Source organism: Patella vulgata, chromosome 5, assembly GCF_932274485.2.
Source record: "Patella vulgata chromosome 5, xgPatVulg1.2, whole genome shotgun sequence".
In the NCBI taxonomy this organism is placed as follows: domain Eukaryota; kingdom Metazoa; phylum Mollusca; class Gastropoda; family Patellidae; genus Patella; species Patella vulgata.
Window position 1 is genome coordinate 51,629,224 of NC_065883.2, and position 15,122 is coordinate 51,644,345.

The window sequence follows — 15,122 nt, forward strand, 5'->3', positions numbered from 1 at the left end:
TGCAAGAAATGAACGAAAAACAGTGAAAATCGACAGGGCTCTTCACCCCATTGTCTCAAATTCTTCATATCGAAGATGAAAAATATGGTTTAAAAACTGCAGCCTCCATAGAGTTAACACTGTTTTCCGCAAAGGGGGGTTGCAGAATGCTTAATATCGATATGGTTTTTGGCTAAGGGAGCATAACCAAATTCCAAAAGAATCTGTTAAAAACTATAGCCTGTATCGCATTCACAATGTTTTCGACAAAGGGAGATCACTACTGAACGGAAGTTCCGATGCACACCGAAATCAAACAAATCCAAGATCTTTCGATTGTTAACCCATATTTTAAGTCTCGTCTAAAATTGGGTGAACAAACTACGTACACTCTTTACGCAAAAGAGTCATAGCCAAAGATGCCGTGGTCTGATGTCAGATATATGCGCATCCAAGATCTTTCGGCCTTTAACGCATATTTTAAGTGTCTCTAGATCGGACAAACATTGGTATCTGTATTGCATGCTATCCCAGCATATTATGGGACTTTTAGGGGGGGTTCACAATGCAAAACTATACCAATTTCAAATTCGTTTGGCCTTTATCCAATTAGTTAAACATATATTATGCAAGAGCTAAATCTGCCTAGTACAGGTCTTTCTTTAGGCCAGATCATAATCAACTCTCGATGTCATCGCTAGTCTGCGATATTTACTGGATTAGGATCCGATCTGCTGCTCAACGCTCATTCGTGATTAAATCAGAAAATGGATAATCGAGACTATATGCAATGTTGTTTTTATCGTACCGACTTTAATAATGATGATCGAGGCTAAGCCCAAAATTCAATCGTTAAAATCTCGTTTCAAAGTGGATCAATTTGACTTTAGTAATGATGATCGAGGCTAGGCCCAAAATTAAATCGCTAAATTCTCGGTGCAGTGTGGATCAATTTGACTGAAATTTTCAGCAAATTAACTAGTGAGAACTGCTAGCTCTTTATCTAATCTCCCATAATGTATCTTTAAATGAAATGAAATAGAGTTTAACGTCCCGTCGTTCAGCACCAACTGTGCTAATCAAGACGGGAATACACCATGAAGTGTGCAGTGTGAGGTGATTTTGCACAGACGGCGGCGCTACGGCCTTCTCTTATTTCAAATGCTAACTGCCAAGAGTTCTTTTACGTGCACGCCATTAAAACCACTAGACAGTGTTCCTTGTCAGGAACCCCGTCTTGCACCACTGAAAAGGGGAAACCACGCCGGAAAACCCGATGGACTTTCTCTTCCAACACTGAGCGAAAATTACTCACCGAGCTACCGCGGCTCACGATGATTTGGAAGCTTGACACGATAGAAAGCTAAAATAATATCAAAAATACTTTACTTGTGTGCGTAAAATATTTCATATTTTTGAGGAGAAAAGATACGCTAAACTAATCATTACCTATTTATATTTATTTATTCACTCTCATGCATGATGTAATGAGTTCTTACTATATATTTTATTGTTCTTTTAGAAACAAAATAAGCCAAATCAATCAATATAGCAGTATTAGGGAAAATGCACGACAATCCTATTATTTATTTTAAAAATATCTAGAATAGTTTGCTTTTGTACATAGAATATTTTATGATTTTTATCTGTCGGGTTATGAAAAAGGCGAGATTTTACATGTCCCCAATCAACCTCCATACATTTGTAAACAGTGCCATCTGTTACCAAAATGGGCTTAGAATTATGACGCCTTTATCGCGTAACATTTGTGAAATGTCAAAATGTTAACGAAACTAAACAGACTACAATAAATTAAAAGTAATAATGGAAATAGAACAAAACACAAATTTTAACTACAATATTTCAAAAAATAAGTCATAGAAATTAGCATTTTTACATGTGTAAATAGCCAATTTAACATGTGTTTGTAAGAAGTTACATGCAATGAAGTAAGCATAGTAGCATACGTATTACTAGATTAGGAGTTAGAATTATGGGGGAAATTCCGCTCCATAGTATTCGCATACTGTCGCACCAAGGACAACAAATTAGTAACAGTATTTCTTTAAGCACAAGAAGAAATAATCGTATTTGCACTATGGTACCAATTAGTGGGTGGGCAATGAAGAATCCGAAGTCCTGTGAAGTTGGCATCGAGTTACGCCCCTCGTTTACGAGCACGATATTGCCAGTATGTAGATTGGGTTGAATTGACAAACTTGCAAAAAGAAAAAAAAAACACTGACGAATTCATTTTAAAACCTAAATACCTAGTGTCTAGTAGGTTTCTTTAAATTTAGCTCACGACAAAAAAGGACTCTTTTCAACAGAAGAATTAAATATCTGGAGTAAGTGGTGTCTTTTTTCAGATTACTCTTTTTAAAAGAAACATCTCTGGAGTAAGGGATGGTCAGGTGCGGATTGGGGCCGGGAACCGGCCAGGGCTCCCGTGTCGGAGTGGCCCCTTTTACTGACCGCGGAGCCCGGACGGGTGGTCCGGGGGCTCTCCCCCCTGAAAATTGTGAAAAATGAACCCCAAATATGCGATTTGGTGGCATATCTGATTATAATCTCTGTCAAATAATATATCTCATAAATCGATTAATTTAGGCCAAAACCCCGCCCTGTAAGTAATTTACAACCATCAACCTGTGAAATTATCATACCGTCATATTATTAATTAACGTATTATCATTGTATCGTCAAGAGTCAAGAGTCAAGAGAATTTAACTGGTTAAAAAATGGGACTTGTTAAGAAGATTTTGACCATTTGATTAATCAGTTAGGAATATTGAATAAGTAGGAATATTTTCATTGAATGTACCGTATAACAGGTGACCTTGACGGAGTGGGAGCGGACATGCATAGGCGTACGGGACACAATTCATTTTTGAATTTTTGGAAATGGGAGGCCATTTCCTGCAATTTGAGACCATTCCCGACATCCCAATTCTGTAACTTCATCTCTGAAAATAACGAGTTAATAAAAATGTCAAGGAATGTTTAACACCAGCCTCAGGAAATCGTCTCGCACTCATATTCAGCCAGCAGACCAGCTATCATCAAATTTTGCTGAGGCCTTAAAATTAAATTTTTTTTTTTTGAGTTACGAACCATCGACAGACGTTTCTGACGTATCCCCACAAACAGGGTGCAGGTGACTTAATAATTAATAAATTTGCGGGCGACAGTGTCGGGTGAATCCGATGACATTTTCGGATGAAATTCGGAATCCCCATTGCAAGATTCCGAATTCCGGCCCACACCCAGCACACCCGGCCCAGAAAGTCTATTATATCAGCCCATTCCAGACTCCAGGTTCCTGAGACAATGTACCCCCCGCCCTCCCGCATGGTCTCTATCGTCATTTTGGCGTATATACATACATATTGAGCTTTTTAAACAGAGAAATTAATACAATGACATTGTGATTCAATTTCATGGATGCAAAGCATGTGATATCACATAATGTCTATATATCATTATCTCGTGCTCATCCTGTCCCACATCTGACTATAAAGGAAAAAGCACACGGCCGAGAAACTTTTCTCATAAAATGTGTTGATTTAGAAAAAAAAATTATGTAATTGAGCAGGGCCCCCCCCCCCCCCCGGATTCGCCCCTGGCTATATCATGAGTAACTGATTGGTATTATAGGGGAAAGTCAATCTTTTCAACAGAAGCAATTTTTGGAGTAAGGGGTGGGTTTTATAAGCGAAAGTCGCCCTTTTCAACGGGTGCTCTAAATACACAGGTCACATTTTTATGGAATAGGCCTACAATAACTGGGCGTTACTGAAACGTCGCTCGGTAATAAGCAGCCACTGTATTTCATAGAATTGTGACCTGTATATTCCATTTTAATAACTAAATGCCATTGAAATAATTTGCTCTAAATACGTGGAGTAAGGGGTGGGCTTTGTAGGGTATGGTCACTCTTTTCATCAGAAGCTTTAAATATCTTGAGTACGGAGTGGTTTTTATAATGGACAAAAGTTATATTATTATGGAACATATTTATAATAGAATCACCACAGTTATCCGCTTGGGTCAAGATAAAAATTTATATAACTGATTATAACCTTTCAATACAGATTAATAACAGTTTTTATTATAGCCCACGGGTGGATAATAAACGTTGTAGGAATAGACCTTTGTTCCTTTAATACCCGTGTAATAAATTAATTGCTCTCTTTGGTGTAAAATCTATTTTATTGTTAAATAAACCGCGACATGTTGGGGATTTATCTCTTTAATACTGAAATATAATTATATTATCACACCGTGTTACTGTCTAACTTATTTATCAAAACTATTTTAAGATGTTTAGTATCGCTTCGTAAAATACCGGGGGAGAGTACGAGGATTATTAATGATACTAAGGCCGCGGTTAATTAATTGTTTGTTTCTCATGACCCACCCGCATGTCTGTTTTCATCCGTAATTATTACGCACTTCCATAATTATTTGGTCAAATTTAGTGAGCTCCAAAATTTTTCGTTTAAAACTATATTTGTTTGCCTTTAAATATGAACAATGAATTGACGCATTAAAATACACTATTTATCGCTGAACAGGACACCGTAGGTGATAAGTAAAGTACTTAAAAGTAGGCTAGAATGTGAATCCATACGCAAAACGGAAGTGATAAAGCCGTATCATATCTGTCATCCATACCAATGAATGGTAGCTACAACATTCACCAAAGACCACATATATACTCTATAAGGCACTTGTCATTTGTAATAAAATTCACAGAAAGATATAAATGTCTTTTGATTCCTGCTAAATTATTTCATTTACTGACTAGCAACGGTCCTAGAACTGCCGCCATGAGATAGCCTCGATCATGAGATACCAACTGGTTGACACTGCTTCACGCCCTTCACAGTATTTTATTAACAACACTATATAAACAGTCTCAAAAGGACACAGAGATACAAATAAATGTAAACAGTTTGATTAAGATAGACACAATAATAAAAGTATTCATATTATCATGATGCCTCTTGCCGAAGATGTGTTCAAAGTTGACGACAATTAACATACGGGCTATTTCCATGGCATTGGTACTATCTTCGCTCACGGCTAGAGAAACGCCCACGTGTGTAGTAAATTCTTTGACTGACTTGTTAAATAATCTAACTTATTTGTATTTAAAATTCCAAGTGTATGCTTTTAATTATTTATGTCAGAACAAATCATCAAAATCCCCAAAACAAGACACATTTGTATTAGCTATAGATCATTCAAAAAATTCAACGAAGCCAACTACCTGAATGACTTAGCCTCCGCAACCTTTGATAATATACTTCACTCCAATAATCCGGATGAGTGTCTTGATCTATGGTATAAAATACTAACCCCAATTATAAATAAGCATGCTCCTCTCAAAACCAGACATGTCAAAACTGCCATTAAACCACCCTGGTTGACCAATGAAATATTAGCAATGATGCGCAACAGGGATTATCACAAGAAGAAAGGAAATATAACCATGTTCAAAAAATGTAGAAACAGCCTAAAATCCATGATCCGATTTTCTAAATCTGAGTATTTAAAAAGCCTTGTTTCTGACAGTCGAAACTCTAAACAAAATTTGGAATGCAATTAAAACCTCAGTAAACAGTAAAAATAATATGACTCAATCTCTCCCTATTATTTATCTTCTTCACTGTCTTCAGTTGATCGCACAGTTGTTTTTGGTGTCACGTGTTCATTGATATTCTGTTATTTGTTCTATGTCCAGGTCGTCGCGTCACATGGTTCGGATAGATCCGTAGGGGGAATAAACTTAGGTAGGCCTATTAATAATAATAATAATAATAATAATAATCACTTTATTTCAAAAGGGTAGAAAATTAGGCCTGTGGCCTTTCTTACATTTTGCCCTTTTAACAACACCAAACATGCATAAAATCCGGAATTCATGTTCAATCGGCATGCGCAACGAATGTTTCCAACAGTTGTTAGGAATATTTTTACAAACGTGAATAATTCGTGGGAAAACTGTCTTACAAGAGATTATAAAATTATCAAAGTAATCAACAAAGACCTACGCGAAATCTCACCTATCTGTGGGAAAGCCAATAAGACACTGGGCTTCCTACGACGCATTCTCATTCTTCCCCCGCACCATCAGGGAGTGGAACTCATTACCACCAGAGATAGTGACACTGGAAACATCTGACGCCTTCAAGGCGCAGGTGTCACTCCTCCACTAAACGAATAAACTGTTTTTATCTGTTTTTTTAACCTGTTCTTAATCATGCGCACCCTAACACATGGCAGAATAATCATCCAGTTGATTTTGGCCATTACCAGGCAGAACCAGAAACAGAATTGATAGGTGACTGCATGCTTGTGTTAATCTTTTGTGGCTCCGCACCCACCGATTGAAGGCCGGATTATACAATGTTCTTTCAATGGAAATCATGTGACGGAACTGTTGATTGATGTCGTAATTCGGAATATTCATAATATATTGGCTGAAGTAATAAGGAAATAAATTGGGACATGAAAATGATGTTGGATTTCACAGAATGTCGTAGTATTCACATGTAGGATCTGAGAGTCCACTATATAATAACAATCAACTTGCTCAATCAATTCAGGATCCGCCACTAAACAGACCATTTCCTCACTACCTCCGACCCTAGGGGCAAGCAGTAGCGGATCTAGGGGGGCGAAGAGTGAGACAAATGTCCCGGGCCCCCCACATTTAGGGCCCCCCAACACAGGGGCGTTTTAAGGTTTATCATGGCGGAGGCTATACTATTTTGAGGGCCCTCTTTCGCGGGGGGGGGGGGGGAGCGTGTCTGCCCCCGGCCACCGGAGGTCGAGGAACATGTTGGTGCATTCTTACATATCCTCGAGGCCTGTTTATTCTGAGGTCCGGTGCCTAATCCGATACTTGTTTGAAGCCTGAATGCGAAACAAATCCCTTGTTCGTACCGTACCGGGAGCTCAATCAAATAATAATTAATGGAATATGGTGGATTTCAAATAATATTTGACCAAAGTTCAAGGACGTTACATCTTCCAGTTAGACGACATCCTTCTTTCTAGCCTTTCGGCTCGCGAAAGTTTTGATGATTTCATCCAAATTAATCGAATCCAGAAGATTAGCTTCAATGCACAATAAAGCTAGTGCACCCATGCGATCTTGCCCCATAGTTGAACGCAAATGATTTTTTATCCGCGCTAAGGCGGAAACAGAACGCTCACCCGAGCAATGGGTGACCTTGATCGACAAATAAATACGCAATGTCGTATATATGTTCGGAAATGTCGATATTAACGCTGTTCCAGCATTTGTCTCTGAATCGAACATTTCTAGAATCTTGAGTTCGTAAATTTTATCCGTAATGAAAATTTTGTCCTTGATGACGTTTACGAACTGGTGCAGTTCGTTCTCGAAATGTTCGTCTAGATCGTCGGTGTAGATGGCCAACAATGTAGATGCTGCTTCCTTCAGTTCATCACGGTTTAGATTCCCGAGTTTACCGAGAAATCCAAACCTTTGGCTTAGAACTGAATAAGCATTTTGCCGTTTTGTCAGAGCAGCCGATAGCTGATCGATCATTATTACGAATGTCTGGGTTCGGAAATTTTCTCGAGGCGACAAAATTGTCTCTTCCCCATCTCCATCGTCATATGTACGATTTCGCCTTCTTTTTCTCGTGTTTTTGTATGTGTTGCAACCAGACAGCTCTTTGCCTTCCGCTTCAAAGGTGTCAAATTTTCCCCGTAAATCAAGGACGAATGTAGCCAAAGAGCGAAGAAGCTGAGCTGCAGTATTTAGATCCAAATTGGGATGAACTTTTAAGTGAACATTTTTCGATAGACCAACTTATTGAGAACTTTGATACGAAAATGGGTGAAATAATATTTGAACGTATAATTTATCAACACTTATTGACCTATTTTTTAAATAACTACATGTATTTGATTAATAAATATTAATCTTGATTCCTTCCAGGAGTACCAACCGTCCACCAACTGCTTGAAATGTACGATCTCATATGCAATTCACTTGATAATAAAGAATCTATAGCTTTCATATTTTGTGATATATCGAAAGCTTTTGACAAAGTGTCTCATAGGGGCCTGTTACATAAATTATCTAATTACAGTATCACTGGTAAATAACATGATCGCATTTCTTCTTATCTCTCAAATCGTCTTCAGCTTTTAGGTATACAAATCCTGGGGTTCCACAAGGTTCAATCATGGGACCTTTATTATTTATTATTTACATTAACGATATTTCTGATGGTTTGTTTGGAATCGCGCGTTTATTCGCCGACGATACGTCTTTGTCTTCTTCTTCAAAATGTTTTGAAAAGATTGAATCTGAATTAAACTTTAAAGGGCCAATCCCGATAACCTTTTGGGGAATAAAACTGCTTAATTTTGTGTTAAAATCATTTAAAACCCATTATCTAAGGCCGATCAACTAACCCGATATTTGTGATACGCTTGTAAATAACTTAAACCTGACAGTCTGCACCTGGAAATGGAGACCTTTGTATTATACAGTATCTGGATAAAACCAGACTTTTTTTCTATAAAAATAATATGTAGGTGAAATCTATCGTTTGTTATCAAATAAGTACATGGGTCATTCACTGTATAGACCTCTCAAGAAACGTAAAACGATTATCAGGTCACCCAATGAAAAAGATGACACGAAATCTTAAAAGGGTTACGTGTCCGGATAAGCAGTGTTGACGTTCACGTCCAAACGACTAAATATTTTCAGCTGAAATTTTCAGACAATGTAAATACACCATGCTTTTATATTTTGGTCCATAAATTTCACAAATACTCAGACTTTAATTTTTGAGACTCTGTTCTTATCGGGATTGTCCCTTTAATTTATCCAAATTATTACAATGGTCTTAATAATGGTTACTGACTTTTAATCCAGGAAAGACAGAACTAATGATCTTCAGTTGTCAAAAAATTAGTTATCCGCTTAATATTAAATATGATAACACGTATATATTAGATACGTCGGTACATAAACACCCAGGGGGGGGGGGGGGGGTCTTCAGATTTTTTTAATTTCTCAGGATTCACTTAATAAACTCTATAAATGTTTTATTTTGCCTATAATTGAATACTGTTGTGGAGTTTGGGATAACTGTAGTAGTTATAATTCAGATAAATTATAATTTTTTTCAGATGAAAGCAGCTTGCGTTGTTACAGGAAATACAGTTTACACCTCCAGACAATCTTTATATTTTGAAACTGCATGGTCAAAATTACGTGAAAGAAGAAAGATTAGACGTTTGAATCAGTTACATAAAATAATCCATGGAATCTGTCCCGTGTATTTTACTAATACTATACACTTTGTAAACGAATCCCAAGCACCTTACAATTTACGAAACTCCAATATTCGGGAATCCCGTTGACTCAGGCTAAGGGCCCTTTCCCATGGTCAGGGGGGCCCTTTTGTCAGACGAGGGGCCCTTTTTTCAAACGTGGGGCCCTTTTGTCTGCCTTTAGGGCCCTCCCTAACTAGGGTACATTTCATTTTTCTCATCGGTTTTAGCATTTTTATCCCGTTTTATTTTTTCAACTTCTTTGATTTTTTTCGCGAGGAGGCTGGCGCCTCCAGCGCCTCAATGATAAAACGCTACTGCCCCAACAATTCTGGGTCATACTAATATTTTATCCCGGACGGAGCCAACCTGTACCTGGGCTGAGGGGGCGAGGATTGGGACCCTGGGCAGTAAGGGATATTGGGGTCCCCAGGACTGGTAGGTACCAACAGATTTTCGGGGGCCCAGGAAATCGCTGCCTAAATTGTCTCAGATGCACTGAAATTAATCCTAATTTAAAAAAAAGATTCCTGGAGGAAAACACCCCAGGCACCCAAGGGGGCGGAGTAGTAGTACGATCCGCGGTCAGTACGAACAATTTGAACAAACAACAATGGGGCCCCCGCACAGTTGGTATGTCCCAGGCCCCCCACAAGGTTAATCCGGTACTGGGGGTAAGTGAACATTGGGTGGCCGACTAGCACAGAGAGGGCAGCTTCTCAATTGAGTAGGCATGCTGACTGGTTTGTTGGAATGCACGGGGCAGTAAGTGAACGTTGAATGACCGACTAGCAAGGATACGACTGTTTGTCGAGCGAATAGGGTGTTGACTGGTTTGTTGGATGTGCACTGGGTTGTCCTCTCCTGCACTCACCGTTTCGGGGAAGTCCTCTCCAGCAATCACCTGTTTTATTGCTGAATCCCATATATTCCGTATTCACAAATAACGAATAACGAGCCAGCACGTTATTCGGGATTCACCACTAAAACAGAACGATCTATCTTGCATCCGACCATTTCCTCGTTAGGGGACCGACTAGCACGGAGATGACTCTTTGTCAAGCGAACAGGGTGCTGACTGGTGTGTTAGAGTGCACGGGGCAGTCATCTCCAGCAATTACATGTTTTATTGCCAATTCCCGAAGAGCGTGCTGGCTCGTTATTCAGGATTCGCGATTAACGAACCGACATGTTATTCGGGATTCGCCACTAAAACAGACCGACCTACCTTGCATCCGACCATTTCCTTGCTACCCCCGACTGTAGAGGTAAGTGAACGTTGGGTGACCGGCTAGCAAGAAGATGACGGTTTGTCGAGTGAATAGGGTGTTGACTGGTTTGTTGGCGGGGATTTGGCAGTTCTCGCCTGTTTTATTGTAGAATCCCGAATAATGAGCCAGCAGGTTATTCGGGATTCGGAAGTAAAACAGACCGGCCTACCTTCAAACTGACCATTTCCTCGCTAAGCTTATCTGAGAGTTGTCCTGGCTTAAAATGATCCTGCCGCTATCCTAAGCTCTCCTGACTTAAAACAATCCTGATAGTACGTTAAGCTGATCTGGCTTGGCGAAATTGGACGATAGTTTTCTAAGGCGTGAAACAATCCTGATTGTATCCCAAGCTTTTATGGCTTCGTAAAAATGGTGGCCGATGGTATCCAAAGCTGTCCTGGCTTGAAAAATGGTGGCCAATAGTATCCTAAACTATTCTGACTTGGAAAAGGTTGATTATATCCTAAATTGTTCTGGCTTAATAAATGTTGAATCTAAGCTCAGCTTTTCTGGCTTGGTAAATATGATCGATAATATCCTAAGCTGACCTTGCTTGAAACAATCCTGATAGTGTTCTAAGCTGTTCTGGCTTGGTAATCATGGTCGATAGTATCTTAAACTGTCCTGGCTTGAAACAATCCTGATAGTATCCTAAGCTATTCTGGCTTGGTAATTATTATCGACAGGATTGGGGCCGGGAACGGGCCAGGGCTCCCGTGTCGGAGCGGCCCCTTTTACTGACCGCGGAGCCCGGGCGGTGGGTCCAGGGGCTCTCCCCCAGGAAAATTTTGAAAAATGAACTCCAAATATGCTATTTGGTGGCATATCTGATTATAACCTCTGTCAAAAAATATATCTCATAAATCGATTAGTTTAGGCCAAAACCACAACTTGCAAGTAGTTTACAACCATCAACCTGTGAAATTATCATATCGTCATATTATTAATTAACGTATTATCATTGTATCGTCAAGAGTCAAGAGAATTTAACTGGTAAAAAAATGGGACTACATGTAGTTGAGAACATTTTGACCATTTGATTAACCAGTTAAGAATATTGAATAAGTAGGAATATTTTCATTGAAAAATGTCTCATTTTTGTTGCCGGAATCGCTGATGGATTCCTCCTGTGATGGAAGGCCATGAGACACATTGGTACAGAGTGACGAAAGTGAAATTTATGAAAGCTGCTTTTTGAATTTTTGATTTGTTGTTCCAGGTAAAATTTTTTACCTTGACTGCGAACTTGAACATTTGACACACTACATATTGATTAATGAACATAGCATTAGTTCATATAATGAATATTCGAGTATAAGGCCACACAAATTTAATTATGAGAATTGCGTTACCCTCGACATTTTTGTCAGGAGCGGCAGGCGGAAATAAAAATAAAAATAAAATTTGATCTTGGACGTAAAATATAGGTACCACGACAGTTTCGGGTGAGTCCGATGAAAATTTTCGGGTGAAATTCAGAATCTCCATTGCAGGATTCCGAATTTCGGCCCACACCCAGCACACCCGGCCCAGAAAGTCTATTATACCAGTCCATTCCAGACTTCAGTGATGGCGTGACGGCCCGTTAAAGCCACCGGCCACATACAACATGATCATCGTCGCCCCATGACCATTCAAATACCCCCCCCCCCCCACCTCCCAAATATAATGTTCAGCAGAAAAGGTTTTTTTTAGATGAATTGGACAAAATTATTTTTTTCATTTCCGACCGGCACTTCGGGTGATCACTTGATCGCCCGATGGCCCAATCAGCCCCTGATTGTCGATATCCTAAGCAGTCCTGGCTTGAAACAATCCTGATAGTATCCTAAACTGTTATGGTTTAAATGATCCTGACAGTTTCCTAAGCTATCCTGGCTGAAAACAACCCTGATAATATCCCAAGGTGATCTGGCTTGGTAAAATTGAGCTATAGTTTACTAAACTGGCATGAAACAATCCTGATTGTTTCTTAATCAGTTAATTATTCTTATAGATGTAGTTAAAAATATTTCACCATCGTTGTTTTTACTGAATCTTTAATTTTGCTGTGAACAAGCTGGCATAGATGTAAAATGAGCTTCTGCTTAAATTAAACTTCTGAAATCCATGCACAGGAAATTGATGATTATGTGAACGAGGCAAGAGGCTTCATATTTGAGATAACAAATTCACATTGAAGTCCGGTGCATTCAAAGCATTAGGCCTAAACCTCTTTAAACTTTCATGTGCAAATTATTCGTTTCGTTTCTGTTCTACGTGAACAAGGCTCAATTTCTATATCTGCCTCCGCCCTCCCTGCCAATTTTGGAATGTATAGCCGAGGTTTTGCTGTACTAATAATGACTGATTACTCAGGAGAAGACCATGTCTGATCGACTGTTGGCTGTTGTGATGATTTGCCCGATTAAGTTACTACATCCAATGGAATAATCTTTTGGTGGTTTTGGCTGGTAAAATGTTACCTTAATAATCTAGCTAGTTTGAAATAAAACCAAAAGATCAAAAGTGGATAATGAACATATTACTGCCTGACATGAGCTAGCAAAGAATTAACGTGGTTGGGTACACTACCAGGTGGTGTTGTATTGGACATTATCGCCTAAATTGGTTTTGTATGGCAGCCTATTGCGGCAATTTCATAATCTTGACTTCTCGCTACGAGAACACAAGGGAGCGAGAAGTCGAGGGCGAGGATCTCTCGCCCTGAGAACATGAGATTATTTTAAGTTCGAGTTTTCGCTCCCTCGCATTATCGCCTTTGAAAATCCTTGTGTTATTGCACACTTGCCCTCGACTTCTCCCGTTCTCGCCTTGGAAGTGCAATGTATGCGCATGTCCACCGACTACCGTATCGGCATTTATATCTGGACATGGATTCAAATAGACAGAAACGTTTGGGGTTCTAGAAAGTATAATAGTCCTAACCAATTTTAATCTCTTCTTGCGCAGATAGTATAGTATTGTATTCTGTACTCAATTTTAAATCTTCAATCGAATCTTTCTTGGCTCTCTAACTTCATCTACGTTCATCAGGGTTTTTTTTATGCGTGGTTGCCCCTAGTCAGTGGTGTAGGACGGAGAGCCTGACAAGGGACAACGTATAGTCGTTCGAATAGAATAAAAAAAAACCTGAGGTCCTGTGTCTGGAATCGAAATGAAGTGGTAGCTACGGTGGTTCAGTGAGTATGACGTCGGGATTTTTCTGGAGATGTCCACTCTTGTCAGTTGACGAGGACGGAGGGCCTGGCAACGGACAACGTGTAGTCGTTCGGATGAGACAAAAAACAAGGTCCGCGTTAACATGGGGGGAAGGGATGGGTCTGTTATTGATTCAAGTGGCTTGGTTTCAAATCGTGGCTTGAACATGACAAGGATTGAGGTTGTCTTTCCAACCGTGTGGATTTTCTCCAGGTCCTTTGTGTTTCCCCCACTGCTAAAGACCCCTACACGCAAGCAAATTATTGTAATAAAATTGTTAGTCCCGAAATGACCTGATTTGTGTGTGGACGTTAATCCTAGTTCTCTCTCTCTCTCTCTCTCTCTCTCTCTCACACACACACATACACACACACTCACAACATACACACACGGCCATACTTGTATTTTTGCTTGGTATGTGAGGACTATATATTTTTACAAGCAAAGTGAGGACAAGTATTTATATTGTAGATAGAGAACTGTCATTGGCTTAATATATTAGGATTTAACCCCAGTACCTTAATGAGCACCTTTCATTGATCTCAAGTAGAACAGATCCCAGGGCTGGGGTAATGGTAATGGAATGTAATCATTACATTTTTATACGCCCACATAGAAATGTGGACGTATATTGCCGTCATCCCCGTCCGTCGGTCCATGTCCACAATTTCTTGTGAACGCTCTAACGCCAAAAGTTATCATCCAATTGTTTTAAAATTGATATATGTTGTTTATATTAGTGAGATGAAGAAGCCTATTTAATTTCAATAATTTTCATTTATAACTTCTAGAGTTATAGCCCTTGTTTCACTTTGTTGAACTGTGTGAACGCTCTAATGCCAAAAGTTAACATCCGATCTTTGTCAAATTTATATGCAATATTTAAATTAGGGAAACGAAGAAGCCTATTGAATTTCAGCAATTTCCGTTTGTTACTTCTAGAGTTATGGCCCTTGTTTCACTTTGTTTAGTCTTGTGAATGCTTTAACCCCAAAAGTTATCATCCTATCTTTCTGAAATTTATATGCATTATTTAAATTAGTGAAACGAAGAAACCTATTGAATTTCAGCAATTTCTGTGTATTACTTCTAGAGTTATGACCCTTGTTTCACTTTATTGAACCTTGTGAACGCTCTAATGCCAAAAGTTAACATCTGATCTTTGTAAAATTTATACGCAATATTTAAATTAGGGAAACGAAGAAGCCTTTTGAATTTCAGCAATTTCCGTTTATTACTTCTAGAGTTATGGCCCTTGTTTAATTTTTTTGAACTTTGTGAACGCTCTAACATCAAAAGTTATCTGCCGATCTGTATGAAATTTACATGCATCATTTA